This window comes from Miscanthus floridulus, chromosome 2, assembly GCF_019320115.1.
Source record: "Miscanthus floridulus cultivar M001 chromosome 2, ASM1932011v1, whole genome shotgun sequence".
In the NCBI taxonomy this organism is placed as follows: Eukaryota; Viridiplantae; Streptophyta; class Magnoliopsida; order Poales; family Poaceae; genus Miscanthus; species Miscanthus floridulus.
Genome location: NC_089581.1, coordinates 10,793,397 through 10,810,665, shown reverse-complemented (window position 1 = coordinate 10,810,665; position 17,269 = coordinate 10,793,397).

Here is a 17,269-nt window from a genome sequence, read left to right as displayed (position 1 = left end):
CACTAAGGGTCTGTCACGCAATGTGATAGAAAGTACATCGAGAGAGATGGGTTTGAGACCCACTTGAAATTTACTATAGTGGTAACATATTCTATGTGATTGGAGATCCCGTGAAGTAGGACGGTGAAATAAGCTAGTAGTAAATTGTGAGAAAAGATCCTTAGTAAGACTCATTTTTTATGCATATCTTTCATTTCTGTAAGGCAGGCTGGCTTTTGCCTTAATGTGTTCTAAGTGGCTTGCCAAAGCAAAGATGTTGTCCTACAGAACATCTTTTGAGGAACACACCTATATGAGTCAGATTGCTGGTCACAGTCTATGAGATTTAGGTGATCTCTAAATACTCATGAAAGGCACTGAAGTATGACTTATATGCTTCAAATAGAGGGGATGTCTTTTGCTGTCCAGTATCAGCTAAGGACTTTAGTGACATTCACTTCACACAAAACTGTCAATTCAAGGTTTAGTCCATTGTTCAGTTGTGACTGAGTGAAACTATTGTTCTAGATGGACGTTCAACTTAATAGTCTCCATCGAAACACTGGTATATAAAAGAAATGTGGTTCTAAGACTACTTTGTTACAAACCCTAGAGTTTGATGGGGATTGTTGGATATAATATGGGCTTGGCCCATATAATATTTAATAATTAAATAAAACTCTATGGTGCGTAGCATTAAGTGTTGTATGATTTAATACCATACGGGATTTTGACTAAACGCTGACTCAGCTTATATGGTTGGAAATTATTCATCTAAATTGAGAAGCTGAGAAAAGGATAAAGGCGTGCCACACGCGCGCGCGCGCCGCCGCCACCGGCCAGGCCGAGGCCGTGGCGAGCCAGGCAGGCAGGTGGGTGGCGAGCGAGCGGGCGGGCGTGGCCAGTCTTTTACCACTTAAATCCACATTATCACGGGAGTTTCGCTCCTTGATGGTGGAGGCGAACTGACTGCGTCAGTTACCGTCCCTTCCGCTTCCGCTTCCCGTCTCCTGGGATTCTCCGCTGCCTTCGTCTTCTCTTCCCCATCAGCAGCCATACATCCTGTCTTCCGTCAGTCCAGACCTGATCTTCCATAACCACTCTCGAGAGAACCACAGATCAGTAGCCTTCTGACTTCCCCGTCCCGTACCTCTGCACGCACAGAGTCGCGGGAGAGCAGGTGCCTCCGGAACCCTCGTCCGCCTGAGAATCCTGCACGGGGTGAGAGGCGATTAGGTTTTTGGGGAGCGATCCGCGACTGCTCGTTCATCTTCTATCTGGAGATCGCTCTTGGATCCATCCTCTCCCTGGAACGTCAAGACGTCTTTTTTCTGGTGATCCATTCGTGGGACTGCACTACGAACATCTTCCTGCATCGACTGTGGTCCGCGACTTCGAGCAACGCACAATGTCTAGTGCGAATGGAGCCTCCGATGCCCTCGGCATAGGACCCTCCGCTGGGTACAGTCTAATCTCTATGATTACTGTATTTTGTATTCTTACTGTATCAATCAGTATGTCATCTATGCATGCTGTATCGTTCATAAGAAATATACACATGCACATATATGCTGTCATAAACCTGCTGATGTTATATTTCTGGATTAAACTGATAATGAAAATACCTAAATTCCTAACACCATGCACCTGTCGAAGTTCACCTTCAGGTCTTGGAATGTCTTCTTGCCGTATTTGTATTCCTGGTACCGCTCATTCCAATTCCAGAACACACACTATCTGATATACGTGGTCTTATTTTCAAAACGTGTACTGAGCCACTTGTCACTGCAAGGTAGTTCATATAGAGACGAAACTACCTAACAGGATGAATAGAGTAAGTAATGAAATGAAAAGGGGATAAATTAAATGGCCAGCATGTCCTTTTTAGTTAGAGCTAGCATATAAAAGAAAATACTTTAGAACTTGAACGTCCTTCTGCAATTATTTTTCTTTTTTCTCATTTATCTTGTGTTCATCCGTAAGTGTCCATTTGGACTCTCCCTAGCTAGAGGTGTTTTGCAAAGAGCAAGAAGTGCTCTATTGATGGAGGGCAAATGCCAATTTCACTTGTGCATTATTTTGTCGAATATGTGAGCGAGCCACGACGAGGTGACCATGGGTCCAAAGAGCATAAACTTCTTTGCATGTCTGAGCAATCCATGAGAGGACAGAGGAGAACCTTGGATGACTTCGATGCCATCTCACCCAGAGGCAAGAGACCATCCGTGCGTGCAATTACACAACAATGGCACACGTTGCCCGCGGAGCTAGCTGGCCGGGCTTTACAACTCGTTTTTCCAACGCCACCCGTAGCCTATGCAATACTCGATCGCTCGAACACTTAGATCTGCGTTAGCTCAGGCCTGGGCCCTTGGTGGCAATGGCAGTCTATGTACTGCAGTTACAAAACATTTCCGACAAAGATGGCTACGCTGCAGAACTCGTTTTCCCAACACCACCCATTCCCATGCATGCTACACCGTTTCAGCTCTCCATGCATGTCTCAGTCGATGTAAGCAGTCCATGAGGAAGCTTAGGAAAGGAAACCTCTCGTCCAAATTGAGAATATATATGGAGGCAATGCAAGGTCAGTTGCCTGTTACTACTATACATGGGAATATATGATCGAACAAGTTGGATGCGTTGCATATATATGTGTGGGGTACTGGTAGGCTTGTGCCCATCTGTGGATGAAGTACATTTGCAAATAATGCTCTGCTGTGATGTGGCCGGCAAATTGCATTCAATCTACCGGCTGCTGCCATGTGCCATGTGCCATGTGCCATGTGCCATGTGCCATGTGCCATGTGCCATGCATGAGCCATGATTCGTCTCAAAAAGCTAAAAACAAAGAAAGAAGGAGAGAAAGAAAGAAACAAACCGTGCACTAATGACAGGCCGTGGCAAATTAGGGCGTGATTGGTTACATGTATCTCTTTTTTTTTTTTGAAAGGAGGATAAACCTCTGCTTTTAAGAAAGCAAGATCCGATACAATACTGGGAACACTAGTTTAACCAAAAGAACAAACAGAAGCTACACGCCTATAACAAATTTCAGATTTCGATAACGTCAGTAGGCATCACAGCACTAGGCTTGAACCCTTTCAGCCATCCCATGATATCATCCTTGATCTTCTCCACACGCTCCCTGTCCTTTTCCTTCAGCAAAATACACCACTTCTGCATGAAGGATATTGCAAGATACACAACATCAGTGGGAGCTTTAGGAAACTTTTTCTCGATCGCCATCTTATTCCTGGTGATCCATAGAGAGCCCAGGCGAAACCTGCAAAGGTAAACATGATCAGCTTGTTTGGGAGGGGCCCCTTGCCCTGTAACCAGGATTCAGAAAGCTCTTTCAGAGCCTTAGGCATAGAACCCCAGTCATAAATCTCCCACTGGTACGTGTAGCTCCATTGTGCCCAGGCTCAATATATGCAAGTTCGATTTATTTGGTTGCTTGGTCCACAGGTTCCGATCATGCAGCTGTATGTACAACTCGAGCTAGGCTGGCTGGAAACGCAGGAGAGTCCCGTTTCTCGTGCGCCAAGCTCAGCAGATGCAACCATGAGCATGCACGCGCAGTTAATACGCATATAAGTCTACCTGCTTTGCACAGGCTACCAAACAATATAATGTCTCAAATGAACCTGGCCTTATGTATGCAAAAATCCAAACACTAGCACCTACTGCCATGCAGCCAGGCTCGGCTCATCCTGGTTGACACATACCGGTTAGGCTAGCTACAAGCATTCAAGGAACCAATCAGGGCCCTTAGGTCTCAAGATTCGATGTTGCAATTTTTTTGTTTTTTTCGTTTACAGAAAATAAATGCACGATTCAAGTATTTGGAAAACTAGACTTCTATCTGGGATGTGCTTATATACGAGTCACCATTTTCAAGTGGTGTTCTACAGCATCGTTTGACATGTCTCCTAATGGTTCCAGCCGCGTTATTCTCTCTCCTAAAATGCATTAGGAGTCGAATTGTCTCTGATATTAATAAACACCTGGAAAATAAAAGCTCCATTGAAGGCTCTACCTAAAAAGGACCTGGCTATTTCTTCCTTCTCTATTCATCATATCCTGATACTTCCCTCTATATATATACACAGTTGATGGCTCATTATATACATCTTGAGAACAAGCTAAGACCACATATCTATCAGATGTATGGGAGGAATAATGTATGTTTGGACTTGGAATGAGAGGTATCAGGAAAACAAAGATGGCAAATAGGCATCCTCACTGTTGAGCAGTCAGAGAACGTGCTCCAACGGTGGGAATATCGGGAAACTCCACCTGCGCAATCCGAGTCTCTCGCCTGCATCCTACGTCTGTCTGTCGCCACAGCGTGCACATATCTGATGTAGAATGAGTCACGGCTTCCTGCAGCTACTTGTAACTTACATAAATGACAGCTCAATATCAATACAAATCACGTTGATCATTCCTCTTCTCTTCACTCACGTCTGAGGAGATCATGCAAGGCGTGTGCGGGAAACCTAGTGGCCACGAGCTGCAACAAAAGGATGTGCCCCAAGGATTCGCATTCGCTTCGACAATAACATTGGATATATACTGAACAGGGATAACGTGTAACTTCGATCTGCAAATCCAAGAAATTTCTCGATTTGTTTTTCCTTCAGATTATAGCATGTGCTCTGAGATTTTAATTTTTGAGGAACCTTCGACTAGGATTCCACAGATGACTCTTAATTTCATTGCACTTGCATGTGAAGATTCTTTCTATGCTACCTATTCCACATAAGCTAGATATGGCACCATGAAGAAGAGTTACTATGGCTCCAAAGTACAAGCTCACAACATTTGTGCCATGGTTCTGTATTGGAAGAGCAAGGACATGAACCCGTGATCCAGCAGCAGCAGCCCAAGTGTACTATACTGCATAGAAAGGGAAACTTAGCAAGCTAGGGAAATACGAGACAAGTAATAAGTGCCAACTTCAGAATGGATGGTGGTAGCCCGTGTACTCTACTGTATAGGAATATTTTTTAGATGATGGAAAGAAATACCCGGCTTGATCCTCTAATAAGAAGAGAAATCAGACAACTTTATTAAAAGAAAAGCACAGAACAACGACCTAAACAAGTTTAATTACCATTAATTAACAAATCCAACTCATAATATGATAGACAAAGATGGAGGGATGGCCCAGAAAATATATTGAGAGTTCATATATGCGGGGTTGTGCACATGTGCGGTGGATTTGTACCTCCTCTAATAATGTCCAATTGCAAATGTTCCACCACGTGTCGATACAGAGCTAGGTGCCTGCAGCCCTGTACCATCGTTTGTGTGGATATGCACTCTTGAGGCAATTTTACGACAAATGTCTAATGTGTGTTTATTTTGTACATTTGAGGCAATATTTATTTGTGATTACTGTGAGATTAAAAAAATTAAGACTATACATTCAATTTGTGAATACTGAAGAATGCAAAAAAATCGAGTAAGTAAAGTAAAATCAACAATAAAGAAAAAAACAGTTTCTCATCATCTTAATAGCATCGATCTGAGCAATACTTTAAACAAAATACAATGCACGCAATTGAAAACAAATTAGTGCCACAGCACCATTCTTGCTTCCATCAGGTTGAGCTTAGATTTCCACACATACTGTCATAATCCTAATTGAAATCTCCGCACATGCTATAATCTAAAGGAAAAACAAATCAAGAAGTTTCTTGGATCTGCAGATCAAAATTGCAAGCTATCCTTGATGAGCAGTGCAGAATGCTGCCACTGCCCTATCCATTATCCAACGGATTGAGGCGCTGACCACGACGCACAGAGGAGCTAGGTCAGTATGACATGGAACTATGAGCTCTGACCATTGCAGAGCTGGACAATTCAATGAGGATGAAGTGGTCTTCACAGAGTGAACGAACCCAGCGATATCTCATACAAGTTGTGCCATTGCGTCCATGCGTGAACCATGTGCCGCACTCTCACTACTACACAAACTTTACTGGAGACGGACATTTTCGGTTTCCCGCGGCGGGCAAAGCCGTCCGCCGCGGCCTAGAGGCCACGGTAAATCGTGGCTTAACCGCGGCGGGCGGCTTTGCCCGCCGCGGTTAACCGATTTACCGCGGCGGGCGGTGTAACGTGCCCGCTGCGGTAAATATACTTTTACCACGGCGGACACGTTACACCACCCGCCGCGGTAAATTATTTTACCGCGGCGGACACATTTTGTGGCCCGCCGCGGTTATGTTGATTAGCCGTGGCGGGCTTTATTATTTGCCCGCCTCGGTAAATTATTTCCTGAATTAAAAAAAATACAGCAGGCATATAAATTCAAATAAAATACAGCAGGCATATAAATTCAAATTCAAATCACATCCAGATTTCACAGATTAAACTTAAAAAGTATGCAGGCATTACACATGAGATAATATACATATATATACATTCACACTACTACAAAATTCAATTTGCGCAGCGTCGTCCCGAAGGTCTCCGTGGTGGGCTCCTATTTTTGTCCGTCACGGTAAATCCCACGATTTACCGCGGCGGGCACTTTTTATTTTCCGCAGCGGGCATTTTTGCCCGCCACGGTAAAACGATTTACCGTGGCGGGCATATTAAGATGCCCGCCACAGAAAATACCCTATTAACCGTGGCGGCCGTCTTAAGGTGCCCTCCACGATAAATCGATTTTCCATGGCGGACACATTATAAGGCCCGCCACGGAAAAGGCCACGGCCCAATAGGCACACCAGCGAGGCCTGTATCCAATTCTGATTTATCGGGCTTATATAAACGGAGGTTTTAGGGTTTTCACTCCACCTCTCTCTCTCCACCACTCCTCCCTCAACCGGTAGCCACTCTCTCCCTCTCCTCCCTCAACCGGCGGTAGCCACCACTCCTCTCGGTCCTCTCGCACGAGGCACGGCGTCCCTCTTCCTCCCTTCCTCTCCTCCCCGTGCAGGGGAGGTGCTACCGAAATTTTCAATTTTTCTTTAAACTCCTTACATTTTTATCTTGTCACTCTCGTGCAATATCTCCTTTTTTGTGCAGCGGACATCGGGGGCGGCGTCGAACCAGGTCGGAGGGTCGCCGGCATCGCAAGTCGGGCCATCCGCACTCGGACCGTCGCCGGGATTGCACGCTGGGGCGCAGTCGCCGTGAGCCGCTTGCGGAGTAGTTTCTATGTATCGAACTTGTGAACTTGTGGACTGTAAACACCCAAAATTTTTCATTCTTTTAAAATAAGTAAATTTGATTTAATTATGTTATTAAGTGTGCATTCAATTATAGGAAATTAATAATTTTTGGGGAATTAAAATCAATTATAAGATTAGAAACTTTTGGATGCATACATGCTGCTGCAATATTTATTCATGGGATGATTGTTCTTGAATTAGAGTTCAAATGAATTCAAAAATTATTTGAAAATGCTTTTGGGAAAATTTGTTTGGAAAATAAAAAGGAAAAATGATCATCTCCTCCCCTTCCTCACATTCGGCCCGCTGGCCCCTCTCCCCTTTTCCCCACTCGGCCCGCCAACCGCCGGCCCAGCCGCGCGCCTCGGCCGCTCGGCCCAGCAGCCCGCGCCAGCAACCGTTGCCAGCGCGCCTGCGCCCGCGCCCAGCTGCTGACCGCCTGGCCCCACCTGTCGGCGCCGCCCCCAACCTCCCGCTCGCCCCGCGCCAGTCAAGTCACGAAGCCGCAACCGTCGCCCACGAATGGCGTCATGGGAGCGCCCCCTCCTAGTGCCTCGGCCGCTTCAAATAGCAGCCAGACCCCCGCGCGCACCCCGGCTGCCCCCCCCTGCTCTCGTTTTCGCGCTTGCCAAGCACCAGAGGAAGGCCGCAACCGCCGCAGCCGTGGTCACCGGGATCCGCCATCGTCGAGCTCGGGACCTCCGCGCGAACCACCGTCACCGAGCCGTCTCCGCTCCGGTTTTCACCAGTGGTGAGCCTCGCCGTTCTTCCCTCTCTCTCCCCGTGCAGCTTATTTCTCGTTTCTTGGCTTCTCGAGCCTTGGCCGCGAGCTCCGCGAGCCGTGGTCGCCGGCCATGGCGGCCACCGCGCTAGCCGCCGTTCCCAGCCGTCCGTAACTGACATGGCCGCGACCCCCTTCCTCCCCCGCGTTCCCCGGTGCACTCGGCTTTTCGTTTGGCGAACCCTAGCCCCCCTAACCGAGCTCACCGGTGAGACTTCGCCATCGGCCATGGCGCCTGGCCACCTGGGGTACTGTTCCAGGCCAGCCCCCCCCCTGTTCTCCTCTTCGGTTTAATCTCAACCGCCCATCGCTGAGATCAACGGCCACCAGTGGAAGATACCCCTTCGCGTGGCTATTTTTCAAAAGAGTCCCTGGACTTTTCTAAGTCCTAACCCGCAGTCCAAAACGTATTTGCCCCGAATGCGCAATCCCGTTTGAAAGCGTAAACTTCCACGGCTTTAAGTCAAAAATTACGTTTTCAGTATTTACAGAAATGCCATTTGAACTGTTTCGCTTATAAAATTGTCGTTTTAGCTCTGAATTGATCCATTCAAATCGCGTTAGCTTCGTAATTTCATAAGCTACATGTTGGAGCTACTGTTAGTCAAGTTTGGAACTTTTTAATTTCATGATTAGATTTAATTAAATATATGGCTATAGGAAAACCCGTTTAAATCATAACTTTCGCATTTTAGCTCCGTTTTTCGTGAACTTCGCGTTGACGTGATCGTAGCGAGACGTAGATTAGTTTTACAAACATTTTATCTTGATTTCAATACTATTGGTGTACTGTTCTAATGATAGGAATGTTTGCTTTGCATGAATGCTTTTGGAATGTTGTATGTTGCTGTGTTGGTCGCGTTCAGACGGTGAGGAAAACATTGGAGACCAAGAACTCTTCGACTGACCAGCAGGACCAGCACGAGTTTGTGAACCAAGGCAAGTATAACATGGGCCTTCCTTGATGTCCTATTTCACTTTAATCAATTACTCATTTGCATGTGTCTAATTTTGATACCCGTAAGGACATCCTAGTGATTGTTTATCCTGTTCCTTGTCTCCTATGGGTTAAATGCATATGGGTAGATTGCTAGTGCTCTAACTGAACTTGACATACATGTTGATGAATGATACTATGGAACAAAGTGAGTAACATGATTTATAACAACTGTTCCATAGGGCGAAAGTGCAAATGACCTTTGTTCATGTTGCTCTCGGCCCTCCATAAGGACTTATCTGTCGGCAAAAGCTGGGACTGATAGTGCAACCATGGAGAGTCATATGGCTCTGACTTTAGCTCAGTAATAGGACCTTTCCTAGCTGGTTAGAGGTTACCTTTTTGGCGCAAATGGGGCTTGCCACTTTGGGTATAGGGCTGCCTCTGTTCCTATGAGTATAGCCGCGATGGATTTGTGCCATAGGAAAGGGGGGGTCCCTACATCTGCCTGCCAAGGAAACCTAGCGGCCCTAACTTGTTAGGGAAACCTATGAAATGGCTTCATAGTGTACCCTGCCCGCTCACCTTGGTAGTGACATAGGGAGTAATTAACCCGGGCATATGGGGATCACGACTCGCGGTGAATGTGCACCACCTCTGCAGAGGGTAACAAACTGTTATAACAACCGTGCTCATGGTTACGAGTGGCCCGAAAAACTCATAGAATAATTGGATACTTGTTGATGATCATTTATGATGGTATATGACGGATATATGATACACTTGACTCTGATAATTGTTCATATGGGATTAAATGAGAGCTTAAGCATAACTTGATAATACTTGAGAATAAAAGCTTGACCTATTAAAAATGCTAACTGCAGTAAACCAGAGTCTATCCTTTTTGAGCTTCATAACCCCATGTTAGCTTGCTAAGTACGGAATGTACTTACACTTGTTTATTTTCTTTACTTGGATAAAAATCCCGGATGGATAACAGATGACAACGGGTATGAGGATTTCCCGGAGGATTATTAGGCTTTGTGGTCAACCAGTTGACCTTCCCTGTGATGACGGCCACGAGAGTGTTATTATCTTTTTATTTTTCCGCTGTGATGTATAAGACTAAGTTTTATTATAACTCTGATGTATGAGACACCGTGATGATACTTTATGTAATTTGTCAGCTTGTGTGTGTGATTGATTCCTGGGCACACATGAGTTTTGTGCATTCAATTTTATCCTTAAAATTGGGTGTGACAAATTGGTATCAGAGCCAAGTTGACTGTAGGACGCAAGCCTAGTTAGAAAATGGTCATTTTAGCATCTTTGCTCCTCTGGTTTCTTGCTTACTGACTTATTCTTGTTATTTTATTAAAACATTTATTCTTTTCATACCTTAATCTATTATTTAAAATTATTGATTCTAATTTCATCTCACTTTAAATCTATAGATGTCTCATAATTCGAAGACTGCTCGACTCAGCACCACCGGCTATCGTGCCATGTTCACCCCGCGTGCCCCACCGGCGGAGAGGGAGATTGTGATCATCTCCGACGACGAGGAGATGGCTACACCGACGTCTACACCTGCTCCTACACTAGTCACCGTGCCTGTCTACCCTATGGTAGCTACACCTGAGGAGTCGACGGCTACTTCCCCTACACCTGCACCCTCCCCAGCTGCCCCCGTGGAGGACGAGGAGATTGGCTGGAAGTGCAAGTACTACTTCAAGCCAGCTCCAGAGACAGCCTACTACCACACTCTCCTCACCCACGTGCTGGACGACTACTTCCCCGACTTGCACGCCTCCATCAGCTACCACTGCGCCGAGTATAAGCACCCATTGGAGGCTACCTTCTGGAAGGTAGAGCTAGGTGGTCACCGCTTGGAACGATATCAATAATGGACATGAGGTGGAGACTGTCCACTGTGCCCCTGCCAGGAGAGCCCATGCTTTGGATGGCATGGAGGATGCAGCATAGAATGCCTACATCCACTACCATGGTCGTCGCTTTGAGGCCATGAGGGAGGATCGCTTCAGGTTCCTTCCTCGAAATGATCATGAGGGTGTTCGGCAGGTTTTGGCTCCACCAGAGAATGACCCAACTCTGGAGGCAACGGTGCAGCATGTCCACGCTATGCAGGGAGTGGATGATGAAGTCAAAGGAGAACTGCGTGCATCTCAGAGGGCGCAGAGACGTCTTCAGAAACAAGTGGATGAACTTCGAGCACAACTGGGACAGCCTTCCATCTACAAGAAGAAGCGCCGGTCCTTCACCATGATTGACACCGCTCCATAGGTGTTAGGTGCCTTGATCTAGATTACCACAGTCGTTAGTTCGTGTTCCTATTTAGTCTTGTTGGTCTTAGTGAACTTGGTTGATTAGATGTTTAATTTGTGAACTTGGTTGATTTGGTATTTTGCTTGATTGCTGGAAGTTTGTGGGCATGTCCACAACTTCCTTAGATTGGAACTTTAAGTTTAGAATGAAATCTTAATGCAGATGTTTCGTTTTATCTTATCTCTGCTGTGCTGATTTCTGGAGCAGCCTCTGTTCTTTATCTGGTATCTCGAAATCTGGCATGATAAAAATTCTGAAATTTTTGTGGAGATAACTAGACCTCTGTATCTTTCAAGTGTCTTTGGAATCGCGTCAATAGCTATTCAGGTTTGGGAGATCTAGCTGACTCAAGTTGATGTTCCTGCGCTGTCTGGAACTCAGAACAGTTTCGGTTTAGCTCTACTTTTGACTATGTGTGAGTCCGAATCTGTAAAAGTGGTCTAAATGAAAGTTGTAGCTGATGTCCTAAGCTTTCTAACGAATCTTGGTGCACCTCTGTTGGATCTCTGAAACTCGAGTTATAACAGTTTTACTGAACTGCTGAGTATGAATCTTGTCCAGAAAATTCTCAGCATTGTTTCTTATCTTTTGTAAGCTCTCTATATTTGGAAAAATCTCTAAATTTTGCACATTTGTTGGAAAACAGATGGCCACAAGAGGAGGAAGAGGCAGAGGCCGTGGTTGTGGGCGTGATGCTCTTATAAATCCACCACCGCCACCTGTGACCATGGAACAGATATTGGGAATGCAAGCGCAGCTGATGCAAGCTATGATGCAGCGCTTGGACAATGAACCTGCAAGAGGGCCACCGCCTGTCCAGGTTAGAGATAAGCGTGGAGAGTTTATGAAAGGTCGTCCACCGGTGTTCACCCATGCCTTAGACCCTATGGAGGCCGATGATTGGTTGCGTGCTGTGGAGAAACAACTGAACATAGCACAATGCAACGACCTTGAGAAGGTGTTGTACACTTCCGGGCAACTCCAAGGAGCTGCTCAGGATTGGTGGGAATCATTCCAGTTTGGACGTCCCAACAATGCTCCTGCTATCACTTGGCAGGAATTCAAGGGCAGTTTCCGGTCATACCATATTCCTGATGGACTAGTGGAACTGAAGTAGGAAGAATTCAGATCTCTCAAGCAAGGATCAATGACTGTGGCGGAGTATTGGGACAAGTTCGCATAACTATCACGCTATGCTCCTAATGATGTAGCTGATGACAAGGATAAGCAACGCCATTTCCTCAAGGGACTCTGATGGACTGCAGCTCCAGCTGATGTCTAATACTTATCCTAACTTCTAGTCTTTGGTGAATCGCGCAATCGTGATTGATGATAAGTGCAGGGAGATGGAAGCTAAGAAAAGGAAGGCTCCAAGGGCAAGCTTCTGGAAGCAACACTCGCCCATGTGCTTATCCCCAGCAAGGTTTCCAGTAGAGGAATCAAGGACCAACTCACTAGGGAAACCGTGGTCAGTATCCTCAGTGGAACTAGTTTCAGCAACGCCCTCAGTATCAGCAACAGTTTGGAAATCAATGTCCCCCACAACAGACTAGTAATCCTGCAACACGCCAGGGAGTGCCTAACAATGCTCCTGTGAAGAGTGGTGCACCCAACAATCCCAATGCCTATTACCGATGTGGAGAAGTAGGTCACTATGCTCATCAGTGTCCTAAGAAGCAGAACCAGCAAGCACCTCAGAACCAGACCAACAATCAGAAGTTCAATGCCCGACAACCTCTCACTGCGAAGGTGAACTATGTGTCATCTGATGCAGCTCAGGAGACGCCTGAGGTCATGTTGGGTACGTTCAGCGTCAACTCTATTTCTGCTACCGTACTTTTTGATTCTGGTGCTTCGCATTCTTTTATCTCCCAAGCTTTTGTTAGAATGCATAGCATACCTTTGTGTGCCATGAAAAACCCAATACCTAGTGAATTCCCCGGGAGGTAGTATGCCCGCTTCTTATTGGAGCCCCTCAACTAGCATTTCCTTAAGGGGGTAGACTTCAAGGTGAAGCCTATTGTGTTGAGAACAGTGGGAATTGATCTTATCCTGGGAATAGATTGGATGAAACAACACCAAGGCAGTGATTCAGTGTCAGGAGAAATCTGTGGTTGTGACATCACTTCAATGGGGATAGAATCTATGTAGAAGTGGTAGTGCAAGCTCAGCCTACAGCCACAGTGAATCAGCTAGATGGTGAAGTCAATGAACAAGATCGTGTCGTGGAGGAGTTCCTGGATGTCTTCCCCGATGACTTGCCAGGTATGCCACCCTGACCGAGACATTGAATTCATTATCGAATTATTACCTGGAACTGCACCAATAGCTAAATGTCCATATAGAATGGGAGTTAATGAATTAGAAGAGCTTAAGAAACAACTAAAAGAGTTGCAAGAAAAAGGTTTCATACGTCCCAGTTCTTCCCCATGGGGGGCACCTGTGATCTTTGTGGATAAGAAGGATGGTAGTCAATGGATGTGTGTGGATTACCGCTCACTTAATGAGGTTACCATCAAGAATAAATACCCTTTGCCTAGGATTGATGATTTGTTTGATCAGTTGAGAGGAGCTCATGTGTTCTCCTAAGATTGATCTCCGATCTGGTTATCATCAGCTTAAGATTCGGAACTTGGACATACCCAAGATAGCATTCACTACACGGTATAGATTATATGAGTACACCGTTATGTCTTTTGGATTGACCAATGCACCTGCATACTTCATGTATCTGATGAATAAGGTGTTCATGGAGTTTCTGGATAAATTTGTGGTAGTATTCATAGATGACATACTAATATTCTCCAAGACTGAAGAAGAACATGCAGAACACATAATGTTGGTCTTGCAAAAGCTTAGAGAACATAAATTATACGCTAAGCGAAGCAAGTGTGAGTTTTGGTTAAAGGAAGTCTCTTTCCTGGGTCATGTTGTCTCCAATGGTGGAATAGTAGGTGGATCCAGGCAAAGTGCAAGATGTACTGAATTGGAAACCACCAACTACTATAAGTGAGATTCATAGCTTTTTGGGATTAGCTGGATATTACCGAAGGTTCATTGAAGGTTTTTCCAAGCTAGCCAAGCCCATGACAACTCTGTTGGAAAAGAATGCTAAGTATGTATGGTCGGATAAATGCCAGGCAAACTTTGAAGAGCTAAAGAAGAGATTGACTACAGCTCCAGTATTAATCTTGCCCGATTTAAACAAGAACTTCTCTATATATTGTGATGCATCCCGTTTGGGTCTTGGATGTGTGCTTATGCAAAAGGGAAGAGTGGTTGCATATGCATCTAGACAACTAAGGAAGCATGAGTTGAATTATCCTACTCATGACTTGGAATTGGCAGCTGTGGTTTATGCTTTGAAGATCTAGAGACATTATCTAATTGGACATAAGAGTGATATCTATACTGATCATAAGAGTTTGAAGTATATCTTCATCCAATCAGATCTGAATCTAAGACAACGTCGTTGGTTGGAATTGATCAAAGACTATGATTTGGAAGTGCATTATCACCCGGGAAAGGCAAACGTCGTAGCTGATGCACTTAGCAGAAAGAGCTATGCCAATGGAATTCAGATAACATCTATGTCAGCAGAGTTATGTGCTGAAATGGAGTATCTCAACTTGAGCCTGGTCACTAATGCAATGAATTGGTGATAGAGCCTACATTGGAGCAGGAGATACACAAAGGACAATTGGAGGATGAAAAACTTAAGGAGATAGCAGAGAATGTAGTGCTTAGAAAGGCACCCGAATTCAGAATGGATGAGAATGGTACTCTTTGGTTCAGGAAAAGGATATGTGTACCGGAAAGTAAAAGCTATCCGCGATGCAATTCTGCAAGAGGCCCATGAGTCTGCTTATTCTATACATCCCGGAAGTACCAAGATGTACTTGGATCTCAAGGAGAAGTATTGGTGGTATGGTTTGAAGAGAGATGTGGCAGAATATGTGGCTTTGTGTGACACCTTGTCAAAGAGCTGAAAGCTGAGCATCAAAGACCTGCAGGGTTACTACAACCAATGAAGATTCCTGAATGGAAATGGGAAGAAGTTGGTATGGATTTTATTGTAGGACTATCCCACACTCAAAGAGGTTATGATTCGATATGGGTAATAGTGGATCGACTCACCAAAGTTGCTCACTTTTTACCAGTCAAGACTACCTATAATGGTGCAAGATTAGCAGAGTTGTACATGGAAAGAATAGTGTGCTTACATGGTGTTCCCAAGAAAATTGTGTCGGATAGAGGCACCCAATTTACATCATCAATTCTGGCATAAAGTACATAGATCTTTGGGAACAAAGTTGAATTTTAGTTCTGCGTACCACCCACAAACCGATGGACAGACTGAAAGGATCAACCAGATTTTGGAAGATATGTTGAGAGCCCTGTGCACTTCAGTATGGTGATAGTTGGGATAAGAGTCTGCCTTACGTAGAGTTCTCATACAACAACAGTTATCAAAAGAGCCTCAAGATGGCACCTTTCGAGGCGTTGTATGGATGTAAGTGTAGAACGCCTTTGTTCTGGAATCAGACTGGAGAAACTCAAGTGTTTGGTCCCGATGTCCTTAGAAACACGGAAGAACAAGTGAGAATGATTAGAGACAATTTAAGAGTAGCTCAGTCTCGACAGAAGAGTTACGCTGATACCCGCAGAAGAGAGCTGACTTTCGAGATTGGTGATTATGTGTACTTGAAAGTGTCACCAATGAGAAGTGTGAGAAGATTCAATATGAAGGGAAAGTTAACACCAAGGTATATAGGACCTTTTAAGATCCTGGAGAGACGTGGAGAAGTAGCTTATCAGTTGGAACTGCCTGAGAGCTTGTCCGGTGTGCACGATGTGTTCCATGTTTCCCAGTTGAAAAAGTGTCTGAGGGTACTAGAAGAACAAATTCCTTTGGAAGAACTCGTTGTCAAGGAAGATCTTACTTATGAAGAGTATTCGATAAAGATCTTGGAAACTGCCTGAAAGAGTTACGAGAAGCCGAATAGTAAAGATGTGCAAGGTGCAGTGGAATCGTTGTACAGAGGATGAGGCTACTTGGGAAAGAGAAGAGGATCTGAGAAAGACTTATCCCCAGCTGTTTGAGTAAGCAATCACCCGAATCTCGAGGATGAGATTCATCTTAAGGGGGGTAGAATTGTAACACCCAAAATTTTTCATTCTTTTAAAATAAGTAAATTTGATTTAATTATGTTATTAAGTGTGCATTCAATTATAGGAAATTAATAATTTTTGGGGAATTAAAATCAATTATAAGATTAGAAACTTTTGGATGCATACATGCTGCTGCAATATTTATTCATGGGATGATTGTTCTTGAATTAGAGTTCAAATGAATTCAAAAATTATTTGAAAATGCTTTTGGGAAAATCTGTTTGGAAAATAAAAAGGAAAAATGATCATCTCCTCCCCTTCCTCACATTCGGCCCGCTGGCCCCTCTCCCCTTTTCCCCGCTCGGCCCGCCAACCACCGGCCCAGCCGCGCGCCTCGGCCGCTCGGCCCAGCAGCCGCACCAACTGTTGCCGCGCGCCTGTGCTCGCGCCCAGCCGCTGATCGCTTGGCCCCACCTATCAGCGCCGCCCCCAACCTCCCGCTCGCCCCGCGCCGGTCAAGTCATGAAGTCGTAACTGTCGCCCACGAACGGCGTCGTGGGAGCGCCCCCCCCTGGTGCCTTGGCCGCTTCAAATAGCAGCCAGACCCCCGCGCGCACCCCGCTGCCCCCCCGCTCTCGTTTTCGCGCTTGCCACGCACCGAGGAAGGCCGCAACCGCTGTAGCCGTGGTCATCGGGATCCGCCATCGTCGAGCTCGGGACCTCCGCGCGAACCACCGTCACCAAGCTGTCTCCGCTCCGGTTTTCACCGTGGTGAGCCTCGCCGTTCTTCCCTCTCTCTCCCCGTGCAGCTTATTTCTCGTTTCTTGGCTTCTCGAGCCTTGGCCGCGAGCTCCGCGAGCCGTGGTCGCCGGCCATGGCGGCCACCACGCTAGCCGCCGTTCCCGGCCGCCGTAATGACAT